The sequence below is a fragment of the Emydura macquarii genome, unplaced genomic scaffold (assembly GCF_026122565.2).
Source record: "Emydura macquarii macquarii isolate MOO-44397 ecotype Brisbane River unplaced genomic scaffold, CSIRO-AGI_Emac_v2 contig_306, whole genome shotgun sequence".
In the NCBI taxonomy this organism is placed as follows: Eukaryota; Metazoa; Chordata; order Testudines; family Chelidae; genus Emydura; species Emydura macquarii.
In genome coordinates this window covers 13,985,919-13,999,439 of record NW_027130443.1, presented here as the reverse complement: position 1 = coordinate 13,999,439, position 13,521 = coordinate 13,985,919, and the positions used below count along the sequence as shown (strand labels likewise).

At 56.8% G+C, this 13,521-nt stretch overlaps 1 long non-coding RNA gene across 1 annotated transcript; it reads left to right on the top strand.

Moving 5' to 3' along the window:
• Nucleotides 1-6,932: 6,932 nt before the first annotated feature.
• LOC137157596 (uncharacterized) lies at nucleotides 6,933-10,811 on the top strand. Its single transcript, XR_010921151.1, has 3 exons — nucleotides 6,933-7,601; nucleotides 9,293-9,465; nucleotides 10,392-10,811. It is a non-coding gene; the product is annotated as an uncharacterized lncRNA (long non-coding RNA).
• Nucleotides 10,812-13,521: the final 2,710 nt, after the last annotated feature.

The window sequence follows — 13,521 nt, the reverse complement described above, 5'->3', positions numbered from 1 at the left end:
CTGCCTCTGTCCCAGCCCCTGTCCTCGCCCGCCTCTGAACGCAGCGGCTGCGCGTCCCACGCAGGGGCTTGTCTGTCTGTCTGTCTGTCTGGCCGGCCAAAAATAAAGCCGCCATTTCTCCCCCACCCGGGAGAGTCCGTGTGTTCCTGTTGTTCTTTTAGTAACGTGCTGTGCCAGGAGCCGGTGTTTTCCTGCAGCCACATGGACACGCGGGGAAGGGCTCCGGCCCCTTGTGCTCGGAGCTGTACAGATAAGTCACCAAGGGCTTCTTTTCACACAAGTCGCACGGGTTTAACTAGCACCAACAGATCAATCGGTTCCTTTCCGGGCACTCTTCACAGCTGGCTGCGGATCGGTTTTCTCCCCCCGGCCATTTTTTTCTTTATTGTTTGGGTGTGTTTTTGTCCCCAAAAATGAAAATAAATTTTTTTGGGGGGGTTGGCAACTAAAAGAACTTTGGGTTTTCAATGGAACCCCCCCAAATTCAATAAAAAGAGACTTTTCCCTGGGAAATTTCCATTTCACCGAAAAGGCAAGTTTTCCACCAAAGAAACATTTTGATGGAAAATTGCAAGCGGTTCTAGTTTTACCTCCCTTTAACTCTGCCTGATGTCAGGGTAGCTGAAGACAGCAAGGGGGCCATTGAAGCTAAACCAGTGTAAACCAGATTTAGATCGAATTAAGAGTGACCACCCACTGTTTAATTATATTGGTTTAAAGACACCTCATGGTAAACTGGAGCAGCTGTGTGTCTCAAGCCAGTCCCTGTGTCCCAGCTCCCAGTCCCGGTGTCACACAACACAGTAGATTTGTGGTCTCTAAATATCCTAGAAAGACGGCCAAGCAGAGGTAATAGCCAATGAAGCAGTCAACAAGTCAGAGAACAGGCTTCTTTCAGCAGAAATGGGACTTCTCCGTGCTGGGTCCAGGACCTAGGCACTGCAGCGCTGAGTGCTTTCTACAAAGGTAAATAAACCCGCTCCTCTCGGCAAGCCTGCTTTCTCACAGCCCAGTTTCCATTATTGCTCCCCCCAGCCACCTTCATTCTGAACACACCAGTTTAACAACAGAGCCTCCATTTACATGAAATGCAGCATCACCAGATACTCTGTCCAGGGGCATGCAATTGAAGATGGACAGGCAGCCTTCGTTCTGGCAGTCCGCACTTCCCAGGGCTTCACTTTGCCACCTTAATGGTCTTCTAATGTAACTTTTTCGGATGTAATTTCCTCATTACAAAACAAAATTTAACACTGAAAAACCAAAAATTTCCTCCTGTGGGACCACATCCACACGCACGGGTTGTCAGCAGAACTGTGATCTTTTGATCCAGCTCCTGTCCCATCCCTTCCCCAGCTGCTATCCCTCTGGGTCCTGTCCCTAGCTCCTGTCCATGCCCCACACCCTCTCGCTTCCCCCTTCATTAACCCTCTGCCTTCCAGTCAAGCTGCTCTTCCTCCTCCTCCATGCGGCCAAGGCCCAGCAGGCGGGTAACTGAGAGTCCAGGAGAGCCAGGCTCCCTGGTCTCAGCGCTGGCCCTACCGCAGCCCCTCACTGGGGCTGAGAGCAGTCAGAGGGACAGTCCTGCTCAGTCCCCACAGCGCCAGGCTCAGTCACTCTGTGTGGATGGCAGATGCAGAGTCCAGTCATGTTACAAAGCAGGGTGGGGCTGGGGCATGCTCCGTGTGGATGGACGCCTCAGTGATTATTTAGTTGCCAAATTCTAACAAACGCAAATGGAGATTTTTCAGAGGCTTCTAACCTGGCCAAGTTTGGCTGAATTTTCAGTGGCAGCAAAGGGCATCTCCCTAGCCCTCGGGTACCTTCTCCCTGCCAAATTTCAAGTCCCTGCTCCACAGCACGGAGGCGCTTGAGCTTATGAATGAAACAGTTGGGCAATTTTTTTTTTGAACATGGGCAAATCAATGTATTTCTTCCTAGCGTCATTCTTGGAAACTGCTGAACTTTTTAGCTGAAACTTTCCCAACATTTCTGTCTGAGGCAGAGACCCAGCACAGGAAATTTCAGCCCACATGCTTCAAGTTTGGCAAAGTTACCGGCAACTGAAAACAGGATCTTATCATGGAAAGTATCAGGCAACATTAACCATAGGTGGTGCTACCAGCTCTGCCTATGATACAGTAACACCTTTCATCCCAAAAGATCCCATTCCATTTCATGGTATCTGAATAAAGTGCTTGCTTCCATCTCCATTGAAAAGCATCTGCTCTGGGGTGAAACACTGCATCTGTTTAACGACACAGAAAAACGTTACACAGCGGTGTTGCAGGAGAAGAAGCAAAAAATAATGTCTTCACTTGGGAGTTCAGGTGCAATGATAGGAATGCAGGACTAGGAGAGCTGGTGATACAACATCTTGTCCAGTCCCCTGCCCTGAGGCAGAACTAAGTATTAGCAGACCATCCCTGACAGGTGTCTGTCTAACTTGTTCTTTAAAAACTTCCAATGATGGAGCTCCCACAACCTCTTTAGGTAATCCGTAATTTACAGGTAGGAAGTTTTTCTTAACCTAAATCTCCCTTGTTCCATAACTTCTTGTCCTGTGCTCAGTGGTAAAAGAGAACAATTTCTCCTCCTCTTTATGACAACTTTTTATGTACTTGAAAATGGTTATCATGTGCCCCGTCTGTCTTCTCTTCTCCAGACTAAACAAACCCCATTTTTTCATCCTTTCCTCACAGGTCAGCTTTTCTAGACCTTTCATCATTTTTTTGCTCTCTTCTGGACTTTCTCCAATTTATCCACATCCTTCCCAAAGTGGGGTGCTCAGAACTGGACACAATCCTCCAGTTGAGACCTTATGAGTGCTGAGTAGAGTGGAAGAATTACTTCTGGTGTCTTGCTTACAACACTCCTGCTAATACAGCCCAGAATGCTGTTCGCTTTTTTTGCAGCGGTGTTATAGTGTTGACTCATATTTACTCTGATTCTCAGATCCGTTTCTGCAATACTCCTTCCTAGGCAGTCATTTCCCATTTTGTATTTGTGCAACCGATTGTTCTTTCCTAAGTGGAGCACTTTGGATTTGTCTGTATTGAATTTCACCTTGTTTATTTTAGACCATTTCTCCAGTTTGTCAAGATCATTTTGCATTTTAATCCTGTCCTCCAAAGCACTTGCAAACTGTGCCAGCTTGATATCGTCCACAGACTTTGTGTGTGCTTTCTATGCCATTATCCAAATCAGTTCTGAAGATACTGAATAGAACCAGACCCAGGACAGATCCCTATGGGACCCTACTCAATATGCCCTTCCAGCTTGACTGTGAACCATTGATAACTACTCTCTGAGTACAGTTTTCCAACCAGTTGTGCATGCACCAGATAGTAGGCTGAATGTAGTTACCCAAGCTGACCAGATCTTTGGGCTAACACCTCTACTCTTACCAAAAGGGCCATGGGGTTTTTAATAACCACACTTTTTAAGGATTGCAAATTTTTTTTAAATCTCATCTACAAGGTCACACAGAACCTCTAAGCCAGGATCCAGTGCAGGGAGCTGTGCAGGGGCTGTGGGACAGATACCCAGTGGGCAATGCAATTGCAGCAGTGTAGCACCGCATATGTATGGATGCGGGGCAGAACCATGGCCAGAAATGCATTTGAACACTCTGCATCTTCCCAACACCGCCACCTGGCAACAGGGGAGTGCAGCAGACACGTACACATACACTCCCTACCCACCTCCTCCGGCATCCCGCCCCACCAGCCCAGTCCACGAGCAGAGACACAGCCTACGGCACTGGTTCAGTACTGAATTACCAGCACCACTTTCTCCCACAAGTGGACTTTCCTTCGAGGTCTCCAGTCCAGGAACGTACCAAGCCCAGCCCTTCTGAGCTTAGGACAAACAACTAGCTCGAAGAGCAATTAGCAAAGCTGTGGGCTTTGGGAGACGGAATGGGAAGCCACCACGCTGGGATGTTATGAGCTTGTCTGCCAGAGTAGATCCTGCCCTTGCCTGGCAGTTCCTGTGGAAGTGTTAGCGAACCAGCGGAGCTATGGCGCCCGTGCATACGCTGCTGCTGTTGTGCAGAAAAGCAAAGTGGGTAAATCAGTGGCTCCAGTAAGGAAATTGCAGGCTGAAGGCAAACCTTGGGGCTCTGTGATGGGCTGCAGAGGTTGGAGCAGCTGTGGGGAACTGGTTAGTTATAAAACCCACATGCCTGTGAAGGGAACACGAGGGTGTGGGAAGGGAGAGGGACAGTCTGTTCCTGGCGGCAGGACAGACAGCGCCAGCAACGTCCTAGAGGAAATGACCATGGTGTACTGAGTGGGACTGAGCTTCAGAGCAGCACATTCAAGGTTTTCACGCCCACCCCTCACTGAGTGACACCGACAGGCTGTGCCTTGGACGCTGTTATTATACAGTCCTCTTTGTGCTGCAGCCCCCAGCTAAGATCCAGACCCCCTTGTGCTGACCATGGTGCAGACACACGGGGAGGCTGTCCCTGCCCCAGAGAGCCCTGGGGAGACCTGCAGTGACTTATAGAGGTGCTCAGCATTTTGGGAGGGACGGGAAAGGAAGATTCCTCTGGGGAACAGCCCGCCTTCCATTCCTCGTGGGTGTTAGAGACGGGAAGGAATTCTGTCCTTGCATGAGAAAACTCGACCGGGCGTCCAAGCCCAAAACCCAGCGCCCTCCCTTCCCCCACAAAAAGGGTGGGGGGAGCATGAATGTCCTTGGAAGCAGTGCTGGCTGCCAATGAAGAATGAGGGCGCTGGGTGCCTGGCGGGGGCTGGCCCTCGGAGACAGCGGGAGAGCCCCAGAGACAAAGGCGGCGCGGAGACAGCCCCTTTCCCCACTTTCTCTGAGTCAGCGCGTCAACCAGAAAACAGATGTGGTGCGTTTGTGCCCTTTGACAGTGACCTTTAAAGAGCTGCTGACTCCATGGCCGCGCGGCCCTGCCCACAGACTGACGCAGCCGGCCGCAGCTCATCAGCACTCACGGAGCTAACAAAAGGAGCAGCGCAGAGCTGCGGGGGGCAGGTTGACTCATGCAGTGCCACCGTGGAGCATGATTTACACTGGGGACAGGCTGAGCTGTCCTGCCCACTGGGCTGCAGCCGCAGCCCTCCCTAGAAACCACTTGCTGTGCCCCTTGGTCCTGCCGCCTTCCCAGATCCATTGTCAGAGGGGCCCCCGCTACCAGCCTGGGGAGGTGCCAGCTATTGCACGTCTTATGGTGGTGCCCCCCGCGTTAGGCGCTGCACAAACAGAACACAGCACGACAGAACCGAACGGGGAAGAAGCACGTTATGCAGCTGGGTCCCCCAGCCCAGTTGACAGGACTGTCCTCACTGGGCAGGAAACCACGTGTGCGAGCCTGTCACTGTGCCGGCCTCCCCTCCCGCCCTGTGTCTGCTCAGCCCGGCCCTGCGTTGATGGCCAGGACGCCTCTGCCGGCACAGAGCTGGGCGAGTCCCCTCCGCAGTCAGGACTAATAATACACCTATTGAACTGCAGCTGTGTGGCGAGCTGGGGCAGCCCTGCTGTAACGACAAGCCCTGAGAGTGGCTTGGGCAAGGGCCGCACTCCCTGTGGCCAACAGACTGGTTCCCCTTGGCGCGTGGCTCCGCTTCGGCGCCCCTTGGCGCCATGGGGTGTGATTGGCCAATGGACCCTCATTGTCTGGTCCTCATTGGAGCTTGTGTATCATCAGCACTGCAGCCTTCTCTGGAGTTCACCTAATTACTTGATTTCCCATTCAGGGGCCTAATCCAGAAAGTCCTTGGATAGAGGGAGCGTCTGGATCCAAAGCTTGGTGTGAAAACCCCAGAAGAAAGCCCCAGCCAAGCCCCAGCAGACCTTTGCATATTACTTTCTGCAGCCTTTTAAAATGACCTGTGGGGAAAATAAAGAAGCTAGAAATGCAAAGAATCCAGCAGTCAGGCTTTTCCTTATATTCTTCTCAGTAACATTTCCACATTAATGGGTAATTTACAACCCGTTTAACCCCTTCCATGCTACTGACAAAAGCATGCAGTCCTTTGTGCCATAGCCGCCTGTGAAAAAAGCCAGCCCCTCCTTTGGGCTAGTGTTTGCATTGAGAAAGCACAAATAATTCCAGAGCGCGTGAGAGGGAAGGTGGGGGGTGGATTGGTTTGCTAATCTCTAGGGAGGTGGAAAAAATGTGACCAATGTGGAGCAGGGTGCTTGAGTGTGCGAGTTGCTGGTTCTCTGGAGGTAATGCGAAGGCGATCCAGCCAGGGGAGGGGGATGTGTCTCACCACAGGGGACAAGCACAGTTTTGGTGAAAAGGTGGATTTTGGCCACAGACCAAGAAAACCAAAGCCCTCATTAACTCAGGCGTGTTCGCTGGGATCCATGACCCGGGGGCCGCAAGTTGTTACCTGTTGTGCACTGGGTTTGGGGCTCACCTGGCCAAGGTATTCAGGAAACCATGTGCCCCAAGGGAGTGGCCCTAGCAACGAATTGGCCGGCCTAGTTGGAAGGACCCCATGTTCCTCTTCCACAATGGTGGTTTTGTTATTGTCTTAGAGGCGCCAGGAAGAAGCAGAGGTCATTTTTGATACATGCAAACTGCTTTGATTGTGTTTATTGGAAAGGGGGAGGTGGGGGGAGGGGGCTGTGGGAGGGAGGCTGATGATCAGCTGTAAATATTTGCCAGCTGGACTCCGATTGCAGGGGAAGGTTTTTTCTATTAGGATGTGAGTGAATTTAGTGCTGGTGGAGTCGAGGAGCTGACAGCGAAGGCTGAGCCAGGCATGTTGCAGGCAGGTGCTGGGTAAGCTTTTCCCACACCTACCTCTGCCAATGCACTTCAGTCCCGACCTGCAGCCCCCCCCCCCCCCCACTAACCCAGTCCTGGGCCCCACACAGCCCTGCCAGGGTCCCTCACACCCAGCCCACAGCCGGCCTGTCATTCAGCTGTGGGCTCCCTCCGACACACCGTGCTCTCAATGTCCCATGAGTCCTGCCTCGAGCTCCCCCTCTTCTCCAGTGCGGGGCACCCCAGCCACTCTGCCTCGACCCGCAGCCTCCCAGCTCTTCCAGGCCTGGGTTTCTCCTGGGCAGACTGAAAACTGCACCAAGGTATTTGTGCTGCGCAGCAAACGAGGCTGAACTGATCATTTTCCTCAGACTGGGGGCTCCCACCTGACTGGTGACAGCATCGCCCCACGCGGGGAGTCGCGCCGCCTGCTCCCTTTCCCAGCGAGTCTGCAGGTGGTACCACAGCCTCTCCAGCAACCAAGCCCCTGAGCCAAAAAGAAAATGCAAGTAATCCCCTCCCAGGAGCCTTGGAACAGCAGCGGGGCGAAGCAGGCGGGAACGTTCCCCGGCAGAGAATGCAGCCTGGAGAAGCAGCACAGTGCAGAGGGGAGGGCGGTCCCGGCAGCCAGTCAGGGCACCTGGGCTTTGCACCCACCACGGCCATCACTGCTGCGTGTCCTCGGGCAGGCCCTGGCTGCAAACTGGGGACGATAACACCCACCCACCTGTGTGCTGCACGGCTGAGGGCTGAAAGGCAAGTGCGGAGCCGGGCTTACTGGAGAGTTGGTGTTTTCATACTGCGTGAACAGCCGAGTAGCCGGGGCTTGTTAAGAAGCACAAACCAGGTACGTTGAGGGTTTAAGCCCCCAGTTTTCACAGGCACCGTCCAATTTTGGGTGCCTCTGTTTTGGGTGCCCAACTCAAGGCACTTCCAGTCTGATTCTCGGAGCAGTCGAGCACCTGCCACCCCCACTGAGGACTTCCTTAAACCGCGATCGGAGGACTTCAGTAACTCCGCCACAGGTCCGGGTCTTTTACCGGAGCGGGTGGGTGAGGCTCTGTGCCCCGTGCTGTGCGAGGTCGGACCAGATGATCACCATGGTCCTTTCTGACCGTACAGTCTATGAGCTGTGAGCATCTGCAGCCCTGTGGACCCACGGCGTGGCAGGGACACTTTGGAAAGCGTTGGCCTGGCTCACCTTCAGCGGGCAGTGACGTCTGGTCAGTGACGTCCCCGGGGAATTCAGTGACATGCGCGTTGGGAGCTCTAGATATAGGGCCAGATCCCCCACCTGCCAACGATGCCCCAGGAATGGGGCTCATCTGCAGCAGCTGAGGACTGGCCCGTCGGCGGGCTGACACCCCAGTGCAATTGCTGGGGCGCCTGGCTCTCGAGGTCCTAAGGAAACTCGAGTGGCTGAGAAGCACCTGTGCAGCTCGGCGCGCTCTGAGCGCGCTCCGGGCACAGCTTGGGTGGGTGCTTCCCAGTTACTCCCCCAGACGAGTGGGCGAAGCAAGCCGAGGACACGGTGTCCCCGCCCCAGCGCCTCGGCCTTGGCACGCTAGCGGGGCAGCAAGCCTGACACAGGCGGGGCCGTGCCTTGGCCGGCTCCTGTGCCTCTGCACACTTGGCCAGTGAGATCAGCGTGAGCGAGCGGCTCTGGCTTTTCCCGTGCAGCCAGGGAGGGAGCGCTGGGCAGCAAGCGATTCTGCCGGCTGCCTGGGCTCTGGAAACCCTATCTGCCAAGCATGTGACTCTCCGCCCAGGGTGATTTACTGTGACGGCTCCCAATCTATCCAATTTACTTGGACATTACTCACCGACGCAGGACACGGGGGCCGAGGGCCTGGATCAGATCCAGCGGGGGGAGGGGGCCGAGAGGGGAAGAACCAAAGCCAAACTGGCAATGAATGTGGTGAGCAGCTTTTCGCTCTGGTTCGGTTTCGCTGAGCGGAACGAGCTGGCACGACGTGCCCGTGTGACACCTGCCCCTTCATCCTGCTCTGTCCAGAGGGCCCAGAGCCTCCTCCAGTGTAAATCACTGTCAGCCATAGGGTGGGGGAGAGCAGACCGCCCCTCCCGCTCCATCCCCTGGCTTGGCTAAGCAGGGCTCCCCCTCCTCCCTGGGTGGGTCAGGGGAGAGGTCTGCCCCGCTTCTGCTCTGATCTACTTTAACTGCTGGCGACGCCGCTCTCCGCCAGCTGAGGACCCGGCCCCATGTGTTCCCCATTAGGGGTGTGAGGTTATCAAAGCCTGTCAGCAGCTCCACGCCCGCTTTGGGGTGCTGTCATAAATAACCCTAACGAATGGAGCCGCGACAGCTCGCAAGGGACCATTTCTGCCCGCGCACAAGATTGAGATAATAAAGCAGGGGGGTGCAATGGGCGCAGGTCGAGGGGCCTGGCAGGTATTTTTCCTCCTGCCTTTAAAAAAAAAACCAAACAAACAAAAAAAAGAACCCTGTGAAATCAGGTTATAAATCTAGCGTGTCAGGAAAGGCCCAACAATGTGGATCTTTGTGTGTCTCTCGCCTAGGGACGGGCCTCACTCAGTAGCTGGCTGCACGTGCACGAGGGATGGAATCGAGGTGGAAACAGATGGCACGGCACAAGAAGCCAGGTGAAGCCTGGGGTCCCGATGCTGCCCGTGGCTCTGCCCGCGCCGTCCTCCCGCAGAAACCCCGGGGATCTGCCGGCTCCTCAGACTGGGTGAGCTTCTTGGGGCAGGATCCAGACCTTCCTTTACCCGTGGGGAACTCTTAGCACTATCGGCAACAAGGGGTACAAAATCTGGGCCAGGTGGGAGCAGTTACAGCTAGTGGCCGAGTCGCCGTCCTTCCGAGCGGAAAAGCTGCACCGGCAGTTTGGGGTCTGAAATCTTGGGGGCCCGTCCGAGAGCAAGGCAAAAGCTCCTGAGCAACAGTTCTCCCGCTGCCTTTCCACATGGGCTCCTTCCATGCCACCCTCCCTTCTCACTGGCAGCTCCTCCCATGTAGCAAGCCGGGAAGGGCATGACCTGCGACCCCAGGTTCCAGCAGGGGCTGGGGTTGTTCATGGGGCTCATTCCAGGTGGGATCAAGAAGGATTTCTAGCAACCGGCCAGAAATTCAAGATCCCAGAAGCTGGTCCCAGCCTCAGACCTGCCATGCACGTGACAGCTTCTCTGGGCGTTGGTTGGGAGCAGGCAGTGTGTGGGAGTGGTAAGAAAGCAGCAGGCCGGGTCCGTTACCCAGGCCACAGCCCTTCCCGTATCCGTTTCTGCTGGTTTATGTCTGAAGCTGCACATTTACTGCCATGATGGGATGAACCATCGATGTCCGTGTGCAGGGGAGGGAGTGGATTCAAATCCTACCCAAAGCCACTCGAATTCCCGGCTTATCAACCTACTTTCCTTCCAAGCTCGCTGAAGAGTTGCAGCTCCCACTGATTTCAACCTGTGCCAGGTTTGCCCAGCTCCTCTGAGGAGGAGGCCCAGTGGCACGGCACAGGCTGGGCCCCCGAAAACCCAGGGGCCCAGAATCAGTGCCCACGCTTGAAAATGTGGGTCTAGGCCCAAAGTCACACAGTGAGTTAGTATCAGAGCTTGTTATGGAACCCAGGAGTCCTGACTCACTGTCCTGGGCTCTACCCATTAGGTCACACTTCCAGCCAGAGCCAGGAGGTTGTCCAGCGAGTCAGGGGCAGAAATGAGAACGGGACCCGGGAGTCCTGACTCTCTATCCCGTGGCTGTAACCACGAGATTCCACGAAATGAGTCTGAGCGGAAGTTCTCAGCGACAGGCGGACGATGCAGTTAAAGGGCCACCCACGCGTGTGGTATAATCGCCCGGGAATGCCTGGCCCCACAGAGCTCTCCCTGCTCCAGCGCGCACTTGTTCAATGAGCTGATGCTTCTCACGCAGTGCATAAGAAGCAGCAGGTCGCCCGCCCTCCCCTTTAATGCTGGGAATGTGCCGCGGCCGCTCTCGGCCCCTTCTCAGCAGGTGGCGGGCTCTCGGAAGCTGCCTGGGCCTGGCTCTCCTCTGCGCCAGCCCTAATGCTCTTTGCCCACCCACTCTGTCCGCAGAGGCCTCGGGCCACCTGGTCGGGCCCTGCTTTGCCCTGGGGCTCTGCAGCCTGCCCAGACAGCTTTCAGCAGCGGTGAGTCTTAGCGGCTCCCCTGGGTGCAGAAGGGAGATGCAGTGTCGGGCTGGCTGGGCCAGCCAGAGAAGCAGAGTGGGCTCTCGTGTAGTGGGGCTGAGTCTTGGTCATGAGCCGCCCCTTCCTCCAGGGCCCACAGAGACCAAGAGTGGCTAGAGAGAGCCACATCCCCGGGCCAGACCCTCTGCTAGTGCAACCCCGGGTCTGCCCAGTCCCTGTCTCCAGGGGTGGCCTTCACGAGCACACCTGGCACCGGCTGGTCCTGTCTGTGGCCACACAGACCCTGTTAAAAAGAGAGGATGCAAGGTGGGGCTTGAGCCCCAGAACGAGATGCACTGGCCCTTCTCCTGGCGTAGCTGCTTCCCCCTTGCCCTCCAGGCCCTGTCCTGCCCCGCCAGGGTCAGCTCAGGTTCCCCTGGCCAGCGGATCCGTGTCCAGTAGCAGCCGTGGCGCCAGCGCAGGTTGCATTCCCTCCCTGCAGAGCACATACGAAGCTCATTAGGCCCACGCAGCACCCGCTCGGATCGCTGCAGGAGATGGAAGGCCCAAAGCACAGAACCGTTCCTGGGGCTCCCCGCCTTGCACGGCCCCTTCGTGGGTCTCTTGCTGACCATTTATTCTTCCTGGCCTCATCAGCCCTCTACTAACCCCTGACCTGGCAGCCTGGGTCTCCAGGGCGCTAACCCCCCGACTGGGAAAGGCATGGGACAGGCTCACGGCCTCTCCCTCCTCCACCCCTGGCTGCTGGTGCTGATCAGGGACCCGGGAGGGATCAGCCATGCAGAAAGCTCCTGCCTCCGCTCGGCAGCCAACCAGCCTCCTGCTCTGGGCATAGGGCGGGAGGGCAAAGCAGCTGCTGCCCTGGGGCCCATTAACCTCAGAGCCCAGCCCTAGGTGGCTTCATTTGCCAAGGCAGGTGAAGGATCAAGAGAGGCGGAGACTCTCCCCATGCTGGGGCTGGAGGGTGGGAAATTCATCCCCCAGCTGTGTGTGTGTGTCGTGCTGGGATCAGCACAAGCTCAGGGCCTGGCCAGGGGAAGTGACTCGGCCCACGGCGGCGCTTTCTGGCTATGCCCAGGTGCTCCGCTTCTCTCCTCTGCCCCGGCACAGCTGGACTCTCAGCAGTGGTAGCACTCAGGCCACACCCTGGCATCCTTCCCTGGCAGCCGCTGCCAGCCTCTGGTCCCATCCTTTCCCCCCTGGACCGGCCTCCGCTCAGCTCATCGCTCCCAGCAGGCTCTGGCGGTGCCGGCGCCGTGCAGGGTCAAGCCCTCGCAACTGAGCAAGTTCCCACCACGGGGCCACTCCACCGTCCCCAGCCCACTCCCGAGTCACACTGGGGCATGAACGTTTCATCGCCGCTTTTCCCGCGCTTTCAGAGTCTCCATTCATTTCCGTGTCAGGCTGAGTACAAGTCACTCACTGGAACTGGACAGTGCTGGGCCTGCACGTGCTGGCTCTGTGTGTCAGGACCAGTTTGCAGCACTGGCTGAGTGGCTGAGGAAGCTGCCACTGGGAAGGTAACGACTGGAAATCAACTCGCTTGTTGCTCAGTCAGACCTCATAGCTCCATCCTCCCCTCAGCCCTGGTCCCACGGACTGGAGACCTGGCTCAGGCTGGGAGACGGCAGAGGAAGGCAGCCGTGCAATGAGTCCAAGGGAAGCTGGTGCCCTTGGCAGCCGAGAGCTGCACCTGCTGACCTGAGGTGGGAGACCCCTGGATCCGAGAGGCCGAGCTCCCTCACCCCCTGCCTTCCCCCGCAGTGTGGGGGGTGAGCTTCGGTGCTGCCCAGCGGCAGAGGGGGCGGTCGTGTCACCGCTGGGGTGTTGTGCTGGTGGAGAGCGATGCTAACATCACAGCGCCAGGCCTGTACCTGGGAACACGCTGGGAGATCCTCTCCACCAAAGAGCCCAGGAAAGGCACCGCCCGTCCCCCAAACCCTCCCATCACACGTCAGCTCACGAGCGGCCCCTGGGCCCTCTTGGAAGACGACTGCCCCATAGGGGAGCATCTTTGCTAAGCAGGAGACGCCAAGACGTGAGATGGGCCGGTGGCTCTGACGTCCTTTCTGCCCTTCCACTCCAAGCAGGGAAACGCGGTAGCCCCATGGGGGCTGGGATGGGGTGTGTGTGTGTGTGTGTGTAGGGCTCTTGGGTACCATGGGGCCCATTGCCTTGGGGCCCAGGGCAAGATTTGTCCTGACAGTCTAGTGCACAAGGTTTACCCTTGCCCAGTTCTGACTGCCCCAAGTGACAGGAGCACCCAGCACTTCCTGGGGGAGGCTGTCCGTCTGTCTGCCTGTCCGTCCGTCCGTCCGTCCGTCTGCCTGTCCGTGTTTCCGTATAGCAGCTGCTGTACTCGCCGGGGCAGCCCGTTCTCTGCCTTTCCCTCGGTCTCTCCAGCACAGCCCCCCTTCGGTTTTCTTTTGCCCCATTCCAGCCCGGGGCTGCCCCGACCCTTTCCTCCCCCCGCCCGCCAGCGGAGGTGAGAGTTCGGGTCCCCTCGGGGCTGCACCATCCCCCCCGGGGAGGAAACGCTGGGGTGCAGGGCTCACCCCCCCCCGCGGCGATGCGATGGGCTGCTGCCCACACCCCCCCCTTCCTCCCTCCCTCCTCCTCCTCCTC